Here is a 14,262-nt window from a genome sequence, read left to right on the forward strand (position 1 = left end):
ACCAAAATGGAGGTGCAAGTAACTATCGAAAAAGCACCAGACACAGACGATATTAAAACCGTACCTACAGAGGCCCCAAAAGCTCAGAGAACAACTGTGGCGAGAGCATCTGTATCAGCCGGCCCAAGCACAGCCTTAGATATCGAATCGAGTTCATCAGCCGCCGAAAGTGCATCGGTTGCAAGTTTAGACTCAATTGCAACGATGCTCACAGCACCATTGAAGCTTTCATCACCAGATGTAAGCCGGCGAACGTCATTGGCGTCAGAAAGAGAAGACGAAGCCATGTCCGAAGCCTCAGACACTCTGTCGTCGGAAGTTGAGGCCGTTCGCAGGATGGAAAAGCGGTGTAAAAAAGGTTGGCCGAAAGGAAAGCCTAGGCGGTAATTTGTGGATTCGAAGTTAGGAGAACATAAATTTTTGAACATTTTTGATTCATAGAAATGTGAATAATTGAACCTTTTTTTTTATTTTTTTTTGAAGTGGGATGGGGCTAATGACCAAAGTAGTCGATGCCCCTAAAAACCTCAAAAAAAAAAAAAAAAAAAAAAAAAAAATAATAATAATAATGCCCTGAGGTAGATATTCCCCACGTCCGGAACACAACATCTACGTTCCACGTCCAGGGCGGTAACAGCTGTACTCAAGTACATTACATATAGCTGGCTAACGGGGTTCCGAGTGTTGTTTCTCGGATATACTTTCTTCGGTCGATTTACATCCATAGGCCGAATTACAGGACTGGACTTTACGGCCACCTGCAGATACGACATTTTTAACGATTACGGAAATGGATTTATACCGCCTTTAGAGCTGGCGATGTGGCGGCCACGGTCAAAGTTATTTGCAGGTGTAACGGAGACCTTTCGTCGTCCACATGCCCCCTGCGATGGCAAGCATGTAGTTAAGGTGCCCATGTTCGGAGCATGGGAGCCCTGAAAGCTTCGGTGTGTAGGGGCCTGGAGTCAGTGCAGAGACTGCGCATCCGCTCTCTGCCAGGACATATGCCGGTTCCACCGGAGTACCGGAACGGACCTCCAGGGTTGGTAGCCCTGGAGTGGGGGTGTACCCCGGCGGCTAGCCTTACTACAGAAGGGATTATTTGTTCATGAATTTTCCTGAACAAACTCACGTGGCAGAGGGTGCACGTAAACACCCTCGTTTAGAAACCGCCGATTCGCCACAAGCGAAGCGGAAAAAAAGCAAGGAGAGTGATAGAATTAGAAAAGATGCTGATAAAATCAGTAAAGATTTGAGAAAAGCTTTGTTTGGTAATAATGTTCCCAAACCAAGATTTTTGGTCATTACAAAAGAGAATGGTAACTTCCAAAAGGTAAGTCCATTCTTAATTGCTAGAGAGATTACAAATTGTGCTGGTGGTCCTGTCAAGGAAATCCGTAAGACGTTTAACGGATTACATGTCGAAACTATAAACGACATGCAAAGTCAGAAAGTCCAGGCGTTGAAGAAGATCGGTGAATTTGCGGTTACTGTCCAACCGCATAGTACACTTAATTCATCTAGAGGAGTTGTTGTTTGCCGTGATCTTCTTAACTGTACTGAAGAAGAAATAGTGCAGGAAATGTCTAGTCAGGGAGTGACACATTGTCGCAGACTTTCTATGAGACGAAATGGTGAGATTCTTCCTTCGGCCTCTCATGTATTGACATTCAATAGGCCAAGTCTTCCTGAAAAGGTACGAGCTGGCATCCATCGGCTTGATGTACGGGCATTTATTCCGCAGCCGATGAGATGTTTTAGATGTCAACGTTTCGGACACACTGCCGCTAGATGTGAAGCGCAGGAAATTTGTATATGCGGATCGAAGATTCATGAGGGTGATCCATGTAAAGACCCTCCAGTCTGCATTAATTGTAAAGGGCACCATAACTGTCGATCCAGGAACTGCCCAGTATACAAATCAGAAACAGCCATTCAGGAGGTTAAAACGCTTCAAAAAGTCAGTTACCCTGAAGCGAAGAAGATTGTAAACCTACGTACACCTAGACCATCGACTTCATACGCAGAAGCAGCTGCTGCTCCCCCCACACCTAAAATCAACGTGGAGCAGTTGCTTAATACGATGGCACCAAGTCTCGCGACAGTGATAGAAAGAATCATTGATTCCAAGATCGAGTCGACTCATCAGATACAACAAAGTAAACATGAGAAGGCTCAATCCCAGACTGACGTCGCCGACAGAAGACCCGTACCAGCGCAGTTTAAAAAACCGGCAAAATCCTCGATTATAACTCCAGCAATAGACGTAATGAAGAAAAATCTTGATCTATCCAACAAAGATCTAAAGATCACCCCGACGACGAGTCATATAGCTAAGGATACTGTGACAAGAGTACAGGAAAAATCTGCGTCAACCAAAATGGAGGTGCAAGTAACTATCGAAAAAGCACCAGACACAGACGATATTAAAACCGTACCTACAGAGGCCCCAAAAGCTCAGAGAACAACTGTGGCGAGAGCATCTGTATCAGCCGGCCCAAGCACAGCCTTAGATATCGAATCGAGTTCATCAGCCGCCGAAAGTGCATCGGTTGCAAGTTTAGACTCAATTGCAACGATGCTCACAGCACCATTGAAGCTTTCATCACCAGATGTAAGCCGGCGAACGTCATTGGCGTCAGAAAGAGAAGACGAAGCCATGTCCGAAGCCTCAGACACTCTGTCGTCGGAAGTTGAGGCCGTTCGCAGGATGGAAAAGCGGTGTAAAAAAGGTTGGCCGAAAGGAAAGCCTAGGCGGTAATTTGTGGATTCGAAGTTAGGAGAACATAAATTTTTGAACATTTTTGATTCATAGAAATGTGAATAATTGAACCTTTTTTTTTATTTTTTTTTGAAGTGGGATGGGGCTAATGACCAAAGTATCGATGCCCCTAAAAACCTCAAAAAAAAAAAAAAAAAAAAAAAAATAATAATAATAATAATGCCCTGAGGTCGATATTCCCCACGTCCGGAACACAACATCTACGTTCCACGTCCAGGGCGGTAACAGCTGTACTCAAGTACATTACATATAGCTGGCTAACGGGGTTCCGAGTGTTGTTTCTCGGATATACTTTTTTCGGTCGATTTACATCTATAGGCCGAATTACAGGACTGGACTTTACGGCCACCTGCAGATATGACATTATTAACGATTACGGAAATGGATTAATACCGCCGTTAGAGCTGGCGATGTGGCGGCCACGGTCAAAGTTATTTGCAGGTGTAACGGAGACCTTTCGTCGTCCACATGCCCCCTGCGATGGCAAGCATGTAGTTAAGGTGCCCATGTTCGGAGCATGGGAGCCCTGAAAGCTTCGGTGTGTAGGGGCCTGGAGTCAGTGCAGAGACTGCGCATCCGCTCTCTGCCAGGACATATGCCGGTTCCACCGGAGTACCGGAACGGACCTCCAGGGTTGGTAGCCCTGGAGTGGGGGTGTACCCCGGCGGCTAGCCTTACTACAGAAGGGATTACTTGTTCATGAATTTTCCTGAACAAACCAACGTGGCAGAGGGTGCACGTAAACACCCTCGTTTAGAACCAGCCGTTTCGCCTGAGGCAAAACGGAGGAAGAGTACGGAGAGTAAGAAGATAGAGATTGAGGCTAGAAAAAGCTTACAGAAGGCTTTTTTTAAAAGTAGTAATTTACCGAAACCTAAATATTTGGTCATTACAAAGGAGGATGGAAATTTCTCGAGGGTGAGTCCTTTTCTCATCGCTCGAGAAATAAACAAATGTGCTGGAGGCCCTGTAAAGGAAATACGGAAAACTTTTACGGGACTTCATGTAGAGACTGTTAATGATATACAGTCTCAGAAGATTTTAGGGCTGAAGAAAATTGGAGAGCTAGCGGTACGCGTTGATCCCCACGGCACGCTCAACACCTCAAGGGGTGTTGTGGTCTGTCGGGATCTTTTAAACTGTTCGGAGCAAGAGATTGTAGAGGAGCTGGCAGCACAAGGAGTAATAGAGTGCCGTCGGTTGAACATGAGAAGGAACGGTGAGGTCTTACCCTCGGCTTCTCATGTCCTTACTTTCAACCGGCCTACTTTGCCAGAAAAGATAAGAGCGGGGATTCACCGTTTGGATGTGCGGGCATTTGTCCCACAGCCGATGAGGTGCTTCAAGTGCCAACGCTTTGGCCACACCGCTCTTAGATGCGAAAGACCGCAAATATGCGTGTGCGGTGAAGAGGTGCATGAGGGAGAGCCATGTAAAGAGCCTCCTACATGTATAAACTGCAAAGGAGCGCATTCTTGTAGATCAAGGAATTGTCCTGTCTACAAAGATGAGGTAGCTGTGCAGGAAGTAAAAACCCTACAAAAAGTCAGCTACTTCGATGCAAAAAAAATAGTTAACGCCCGTAAGCCTAGAGCAGCAACATCTTATGCTCAGGCTGCGGCTACTGTTCCTGCTCCTGCTCCGATTGCTGTAGATGAGGTACAAATTATAAATAAACTTGCTCCCACTTTGGCTAACATGATTGAGAGGATCATCGAAAACAAGATGAAACCTTTTGGCAATAAAGAACTTGTTAAGCCAAAGATAGTGATACAGCCTGCTGAAGATAAGTCGATAAAAGTGAAAGTTGCTCCTCCAGAAAAGAAAACGGACAACAAACCTGAATGTCAAGTCCGTCTCAGCGAGATCCTCGATGAAAAGAAAAAGGCGATACCTACAGAGTCTGTTATGGAGGCTCCCAAGCCTCCTGTAACTGAAGTGGCCTCTAAGCCTCAGAGGCCACAAAAAATCACACAGGGGGGGCGAGTGTCCCCCCTCCCACAGGCGGTGACCGGTGCGACCCCCGTGTTGGGGAGCGGGCAGGTTGTCGCCTCTCAATCGGCGCCTGAAACCGGCGCCGATCCATGCCCGTCGTCGTCGGCGGCTTCGGTGGTCTCCGATACGGAGACCGGAAGCCTTACAGGCGACGACCTTCTCCGCGAACACGATGCTGTTCGCAGGATGGAGAAGAAAAGGAAAAAGGGATGGCCGAAAGGAAAACCCAGGCAATAATTTAATTAAAAATTAAAAATTAGCGAGTCGATTGTACAATGGAACATCAATGGATGTTTTTCAAACATCCATGAGCTCCAACGCTTGGTACACGACGTAGACCCGATTTGTATATGTCTGCAAGAAACGCATTTCCGCCGAAATGAAAATTTTAAATTAAAAGGATTCGATATATTTCGGCGAGATCAACCGCCAAATGTAAGAGTTAGAGGTGGAGTAGCTATATTAACATCGACTAGAGCTACCACCGAAGCGGTTGTTCTAAACACCAACCTACAAGCGGTCGCCGTTAGAATGAAGCGACCGCTTAAGATCACTGTGTGCAGCATATACTTACCGAATTACGATTGGAATAAGGATGACATAGAAAGATTAATTTCCGAGCTTCCCCCACCTGTTTTACTGGTGGGTGATTTTAACGCTCATAATTCTCTCTGGGGATCGGATCGAGTAGATCCCCGTTGAAGAGAACTGGAAGGGTTCCTGATGAATTCTGAACTTATTATTTTAAATGACGGATCAGGAACCTTTTTCAATGCCAGAGATGGATCGACGTCCTGTATAGATCTTGCACTCATAAGCGGATCGATAGCACCGAGGTACAGCTTCCATGTTATAGACGATCTGCATGGAAGCGATCATTTCCCGGTGCAAATTGTAACTGATGTTACTAGAACAATATATCCCATCCCTAAAAGATGGTTATTTGAAAAGGCAGACTGGACGAGCTTCACAGCTAGAACGATGCTCCCAGAAACAACCGGAGTTATCGGAGACGATGTCGACGCCATAACAAATGCAATAATCGAGTCGGCATCGAGATATATTCCCAAAACATCTGGGAAACTTACAAAGAAACCCGTTCCATGGTGGAACGATGAAATAAGTGAAGCTATAAAAAGAAAGAAAAGGGCGTATAATGCCTTTAAGAAGCGTCCTAGTATAGAAAATCTTGTTGCCTTTAAGAAATACAGGGCGTATGCAAAACGTGTTATGATAGATTCGAAAAAACGATCCTGGCAGCAATACGTGTCATCCATTGACAAAACTACTACTGCATCAGATGTTTGGAGGAAAGTGAAGGCGATTTGTGGGCGTAATGATTTTACTCCCATAACTAGCCTTCAAGATGAAGATGAAGATGAAATAAAAGACACTCCATATGAAATTGCAGAGTTGTTATCCAATCATTTCGAAAAGGCCAGCAAAACGGCCAACTACGAGGAAGGTTTTCGAACCAAAAAAGAAGAACACGAAGGTCTACTAAATTTTGGAACTGAGTATAATTACTCATATAATGTACCATTTAAAATGGAAGAATTCGCGAAGGCGTTGGAAAAATCAGGTAACACAGCTGCTGGTCCGGATGAAATCCACTATAATATGATCAGGCAGCTGAATACCACTGCAAAGTGTAGATTATTAGAACTTTATAATAAAATATGGCGGGATGGAACGTACCCGCAGCAGTGGAAAAAAGCTCATGTTGTTCCAGTACCAAAGAAAAATAAAAATTTAACAGACCCCAATAGCTACCGTCCTATTTCTTTGACGTGTGCTATGGGGAAAATATTGGAAAAAATGATTAATAATCGACTCGTCTGGGTTTTGGAAAAAGAAAACCTGATATCACCGTATCAAGCAGGTTTTCGACAATACCATTCTACCACTGATCAAATGATCAGCTTAGAGGACATTATATATAACAGCTTTATTACAAGGAAACATTGTGTCGGAGTCTTCTTCGATCTTCAGAAGGCTTTCGATATGACCTGGCGTCATGGTATAATGCTCCAGTTACATGAATGGGGCATTCGTGGCAATTTGCCTATACTGCTCAGCAACTACATGAATGACCGTACCTTCCAAGTACGCGTCAACAACGAATATTCATGTGAAAGAATCTTGGAAAATGGCATACCGCAAGGTTCGCCGTTGAGCGGTACCTTGTTTACCATTGCCATTAATAAATTGATATTAGCCATTCCAGTAGAAATCAGCAAAAGCGTCTATGTTGATGATCTGGCAATCGTATATGCCAGCAACAAGACTGCTATAGTGAGGTACAAATTGCAACGAGCGATCAATGCTCTAAATGAAGTTGCAAGGAATACAGGATTCCAATTCTCACCAGAAAAAACGTGCTGTGTACACTTTTGTAGGAAGAGAATTCCTCATCAAAGTCCTGCTCTGACAATTGATGATAATCCAATACAATATAAAGACAGCGTAAGGTATTTAGGACTAGTATTGGATAAATCCCTCACATGGGGATTACATATACAGGACTTGAGTGATAGACGCAAAAGAGCCCTAAACATTATAAAATGTTTATCGAACCTAAATTGGGGCTCAGGAAAAGAGACATTATTGAGACTGTATAAAGCATTGGTTCAATCTAAACTAGACTACGGATGTATCGTATATTCATCCGCTAGAAAGTCGCACTTAAGAAAGTTAGACGTAGTTCATAATAGCGGAATAAGATACGCAACAGGTGCTTTCCGCACGAGTCCGGCGACTAGTCTGATGTCTGAAGCCGGAATAATGCCACTACATTATAGAAGAGAGATCCTCTTGTTAAGATATGCAGCAAATATATGGGCTTTCCCTGCCCATATAAATAATAAATTGTTTATGAATCATCCCATGGCTGCATTATACGAACGTCGTGCTACCTATTCCAGACCAGCCGGAATTAGGTATCACGAATTAAGAAGAAAATATGAAATTGCTATACCAGAGACACTAGCAATTTCTACTAGAGAAATACCGCCATGGCTCTTGCCAGCGGTAAATACAAGTTTGGATCTCTCTCAAGGAGAAATAAAAAAGAAACCAGCAGTGATCATCCAGCAAGATTTTTTAGCAACCGTCAGTAGTTACGAAGAACATATTAGAATTTATACTGACGGTTCTAAAACTGAACATGATGTTGGATGCTCGATATATGTAAATGAAGAAGCCCACTTTTGGAGACTGCCAGATGTGGCCAGTGTCTACACGGCAGAGCTCACTGCAATTCAGCAAGCTCTTCGCTACACTGAACACTATTGCGAAGAGAGAGTGCTAATATGTTCCGACTCATTAAGTGCACTTGTCGCAATTCGGAACAAGAACATTAAGGATGTCCTAATTGCAAACATCCTGTCCATTTTATACGTTCTAAAACAACGAGGACAGCGATGCGTATTTGTATGGACTCCGGGGCATGCTGGTATTACAGGTAATGAAATCGCAGACGAAGCTGCCAGAAAGGCAACAGTCTGCGATGATTTGGATGCATTTCCTGTAAGAGTGGCAGATATTAAAAACCGTCTAACAAATATAGTAAGAAACAAGTGGAACGCTGAATGGAGGAGTTTAAATACAAAATTAAACTCAGTTAAAACTTCTCCTTATAAATGGAAAAGCGACTTTAAATTGACTCGCCGTGAACAAGTAGCGGTGACCAGACTTAGAATCGGTCACACGCGATTAACAAATTTATATTTGTTAACCGGCGAAGTGAGACCAATGTGCGGTGTTTGCAATAAAACACTGACAATCAAGCATCTAATAGAAGAGTGTACCATATATGAGGACCTCAGAAAGAGGTTCTGTTTTACAAATAATATTAGTGCTGATCTGGATAATGGAAATGAAGAAAATATAGTTGCATTTTTACACGCCAGTGGACTTCTTAAAAGTCTGTAAAATGGAAGTTTAAAGCTGTGGAAAAAGATACTCTAAGCGGTAGTTATATATATATACATATAGAAGAAAGAGGAAAGATATGGTATTGAGAAGATTAATTATAATTTTAAGTTCATGGTCTTTTGAGAACCTATCTCAAATTTTAATATTGGGGCCCTTTACACCCCGTAAGTGTTGGTGATTGTCCTTGTCTTTCATGTTTTAATGTTTATTGTGAAGTTTGTGTTTTTAAATAAAATGTAAGGGCCCTTTACACCCTTACATATGACGATCCTGATGGAGATAATAATTTCTTTTAAAGAATGTGACGAGGGCTAATGACCTTAGCAGTCGATGCCCGTAAAAATTCAGAAAAAAAAAAAAAAAAAAAAAAAAAAAAAAAAAAAAAAAAAAAATAATAATAATAATAATAATAATAATAATAATAATAATAATAATAATAATAATAATAATAATAATAATAATAATAATAATAATAATAATAATAATAATAATAATAATAATAATAATAATAATAATAATAATAATAATAATAATAATAATAATAATAATAATAATAATAATAATAATAATAATAATAATAATAATAATAATAATAATAATAATAATAATAATAATAATAATAATAATAATAATAATAATAATAATAATAATAATAATAATAATAATAATAATAATAATAATAATAATAATAATAATAATAATAATAATAATAATAATAATAATAATAATAATAATAATAATAATAATAATAATAATAATAATAATAATAATAATAATAATAATAATAATAATAATAATAATAATAATAATAATAATAATAATAATAATAATAATAATAATAATAATAATAATAATAATAATAATAATAATAATAATAATAATAATAATAATAATAATAATAATAATAATAATAATAATAATAATAATAATAATAATAATAATAATAATAATAATAATAATAATAATAATAATAATAATAATAATAATAATAATAATAATAATAATAATAATAATAATAATAATAATAATAATAATAATAATAATAATAATAATAATAATAATAATAATAATAATGCCCTGAGGTAGATAATCCCCACGTCCGGAACACAACATCTATGTTCCACGTCCAGGGCGGCAACAGCTGTACCTTTGTACATCACATATAGCTGGCTAACGGGGTTCCGAGTAAATTCCTCGGTTATGCATTGTTGAGTTTGACCTGGTTCCAACTTCAGGTCACTAAACGGACTGGATTATTGGCTACCTGCAGGAAATGGAGTAACATATGATTTTGGAAATGGATTCATACCATTCTTAGAGCTGGCGATGTGGCGGCCAGGGTCAATGTTATTGCAGGTGTAACGGAGACCCTTCCGTTGTCCACATGCCCCCTGCGATGGCAAGCATGTAGTCAAGGTGCCCATGTTCGGAGCATGGGAGCCCTGAAAGCTTCGGTGTGTAGGGGCCTGGAGTCAGTGCAGAGACTGCGCATCCGCTCTCTGCCAGGACATATGCCGGTTCCACCGGAGTACCGGAACGGACCTCCAGGGTTGGTAGCCCTGGAGTGGGGGTGTACCCCGGCGGCTAGCCTTACTACAGAAGGGATTATTTGTTCATGAATTTTCCTGAACAAACTCACGTGGCAGAGGGTGCACGTAAACACCCTCGTTTAGAAACCGCCGATTCGCCACAAGCGAAGCGGAAAAAAAGCAAGGAGAGTGATAGAATTAGAAAAGATGCTGATAAAATCAGTAAAGATTTGAGAAAAGCTTTGTTTGGTAATAATGTTCCCAAACCAAGATTTTGTCAAGGTGCCCATGTCCCAGGGGGGGGTCCTGTCCCCCTACTGGGCGCGTCCTCAAGGTGGCGGATAGAGGAAGGCCTTGTAGATATACAGGGTAGGTGGTGTTCTTCAAAGGCCCACCCGCGGACCATAACAGGTACTTTAAATCCAACGCGTCTGTTCCAGATTGGGCGGCGTTTGGTCGGCGTCTGTTTCCCATGTTAGGGACGGCCGTTTCTAGAGGTGTCGGAGCCTTGCTCGCAGGAGCTTATCCTGTTACCCATTTGTTTTGAAAATTAATGGAGTACAACGATGTGAATAAATGCCGGGGCGGTAGGGTGTTGCGGGCTGACACCCTTCGGAGCCGTCGTGATGTTCAGTCTGGGGTGAGGAGTGCTGGAGCGAGTGGCGGCGCCTCACCTAATGGTACCACAAGGCCTGGAACGTCTTCTGTGGCTTCTGTTGTGGCTGAAGTTCAGTCACCCAGTGCTGTAGAACCCCGGGGTAGGAAGCGGTTTAAATGGACAGATGAACATAATGCCTTCCTTTACCGTACCTACCTAACTATAACAAAAATGGAATCGGACATGAAACCGTATAGTGTTCCGCTGCACCAAGCGATGGTTGAGAAGTTCCCTGAGCTACGATGTAAGTCTGTCCAAAACATCCTGGATCAGCGCAGATCCCTCTTTAAGTCTAATAGGGTTCCTGCGGATGTGGTGGCGTTAATCCGAGCTGATGTTTCTAGGGAGTTGGGGTTGTTGTCTAGCCCATCTTCAGATGAAAGTACTGTAGAAGAAACGATAAGAACCGACAATCCCTTCTCCGATCAATTTGCTGAGAACGAGATGCTGTATGGTGGTATGGATCCGTCGGCCAGACAGCGTATACCAAGGCTGAGGGTTAATGGTGGAACGAGGAACATAGTGAGCCTTATTAATGAGATTCTTGAAGAAAAAGTAAGATTAGTACCCTCCATAACTGAGCTCCATGAGTTAGTGTACATCGGTGCGATTACGGCAGTCAAAGCGAATGGCCAGCGAATCGTCGCTTCTGCAATGCGTAAGAGTCCCCAGCGTCCACCTTGGGAGGAGAGACTGTGTAGGAAAGTCGATAAGCTGAGAAAAGAGATTGGTCGTTTGTCCAGTTTCTTAACATCTGCTAACCCCAGTGGAAGGATCCGATCGGCGGCGGAGTCGATAATCCGAACATATGAGAACCCGGAAAACACCACCGGCCATGAAGTTCTGGATTTGTTAAAGCAACGATTGATGGTACTGTCATGTCGGCTGCGGCGGTATCGGCAGAGTAACATGCGCCGGGAACAAGCTCACTTGTTCCGTACCAATCAAAAGGAGCTATATAAGCGGTTGCAGGTTTCACCTCAGCAACAACCTCAGGCGAACGCGTCCCCTACTAGTGAGGAGGTCTTGGGTTATTGGGGCCCGCTTTGGTCGTGTTCCTCACAGCATAACAGTGGGGAAAGGTGGATTCGTGAGGAGCGAAAACGAGTTGATAGAGTCCAGACAATGGTAGATAATTTAATCACTCTAGAAGATGTACAGGAGGCAATTAGGAAAACCCATAATTGGAGGGCGCCTGGGATTGATGGAGTGCATAACTTTTGGTACAAGCGCTTTTCTTCTGTTCACAGGCGTCTTGCAGAATTTTACTCTGCCATCTTGCGAGATGCAAGTCTAATGCCGACCTTTTTCACCCAGGGGATGACCTATCTGATCCCGAAATCTTCTACTGCGAAGGCAGATCCGTCCAAGTACAGACCTATTTCCTGTCTCCCCACAATATATAAGCTTTTTACTTCTGTTCTCACTGCCAAAATCAATAAGCATCTTGAGAGGCATCAGATCTTAGCTGAGGAGCAAAAAGGGTGTCGTCAGGGTAGTAGGGGCTGCAAAGAGCAGCTAGTGATTGATAGCGTTATCTCTGTAACGGCAAAGAGGAGTCGGGGCAGCTTATATACTGGTTATATTGACTACAGAAAGGCCTTTGACTCGGTTCCGCACTCCTGGTTGATAGAGGTCTTACGTCTCTACAAAGTCGATCCCGTTATCGTTGAGTGCCTAAGTGTCGTTATGGGTAAGTGGTGCACAAATCTTTTGTTGACTATTCCAGATAAGAACCCCGTTAAGGTCGGAGTAACACAGATCAACCGAGGCATTTTTCAGGGCGATTCCTTGAGCGCTCTATGGTTTTGCTTAGCGTTGAATCCTCTGTCTGCCATCTTACAGAAGTCCAAGAAGGGTTTTACTCTTGGGCAGTACAGTTTTAGCCACCTCATGTATATGGATGATATTAAGCTTTTTTCTGACACTGAAAAAGGGATCCGGCAACTTGTCAAATTAGTCGAGAGGTTCAGTGTCGACATACGCATGAGTTTTGGTCTTGACAAGTGTAGGGTCAATGCTATGAAGAGAGGAAAATGGTCGCAGATTGAGGCGTGTGAAGTGCCGCAGATGGATGCTCCTGCACTCATGAATGCAATGCAGCGTGGTGAGACATATAAGTACCTTGGTTTCCTGCAGGATATTGGAATTAGCCATAGTCGAGCGAAAGAGGACCTTACATCTGGCTTCAAGAGTAGAGTAAAAGCCGTCATGAGTTCCCAGTTGAGTGGTTCTAATAAGGTAAAGGCCATTAACATATTTGCCGTTCCGTTGATTTCCTATAGCTTTGGCGTGATAAATTGGACGCGGACAGACCTTGAAGGGCTTAATAGAATGATTCGTGTATCGTTCACGCGACACCGCTCCCATCACCCGCTCAGCTCTGTCGAGCGGTTTCACCTGTCCAGGAATAGAGGAGGAAGAGGCGTTGTGGATTTGCGGGAGGTTCATGCAAAACAACTGCTGAATCTCCGGAAATACTTCCTAGAGAAGAGCCAATCCAGCTTGCTCCACGGGGTTATAGTAAAAAGTGACAGTAATCTAACCCCATTGCGCCTCGGGGATGACAAATTTCAGCCCCTTGAGGATACCTTCTCCGAGATCAGTGTGATGGATAGGTGGCGTTCGAGGGAGTTGCATGGGAGGTACTATGCGGCGCTTATGGATGAAGCGGTTGATCGGGATGCGTCTGTGGCCTGGCTGAAGTATGCCGAGTTGTTTGCTGAGACGGAGGGCCTTGTATTTGCTATACAGGACAGGGTCATCAGCACACTCAGCTACAGAAAGCATGTCGTCAAGGATCCTGCTGTAACCATTGACCTGTGCCGTCTCTGTGGATCGACCAACGAGTCCATCGAACATGTGGTTAGCGGGTGTCAGTTTTTAGCTCCAAGGGAATATACAGTCCGACATAACAACGTGGCGAAGATACTTCATCAGAGACTGGCTTTGGACCTGGGTCTTCTCTCCGTTTCAGTCCCGTATTTTAAGTATGCTCCTCAGTCTGTATTAGAGGACGATCAGTATAAACTGTACTACGATCGTACTGTTCTGACGGACAGGACAGTGGAGCATAATAGGCCAGACATCGTTCTGACCAAGAAGCGGGAAAAAATCACCTTCCTGATTGATGTCACAATCCCATTGTCCACCAACATAGTGAAGAAGTACACGGAAAAACTAGTGAAGTATAGGGATCTTGCAGAACAAGTCAGGGAGATTTGGGACCAGGAGAGCGTAACAGTGGTCCCGGTGGTTTTGGGCGCGATGGGAGAGATTCCACGTTCTCTGCATGGTTCATTAAGATCCGTTGGAGCACCAGCAAATCTGTTCCGACCAATGCAGAAGGCTGTGTTGCTGGA

The sequence above is a fragment of the Lycorma delicatula genome, chromosome 12, assembly GCF_047948215.1.
Source record: "Lycorma delicatula isolate Av1 chromosome 12, ASM4794821v1, whole genome shotgun sequence".
NCBI lineage: Eukaryota > Metazoa > Arthropoda > Insecta > Hemiptera > Fulgoridae > Lycorma > Lycorma delicatula.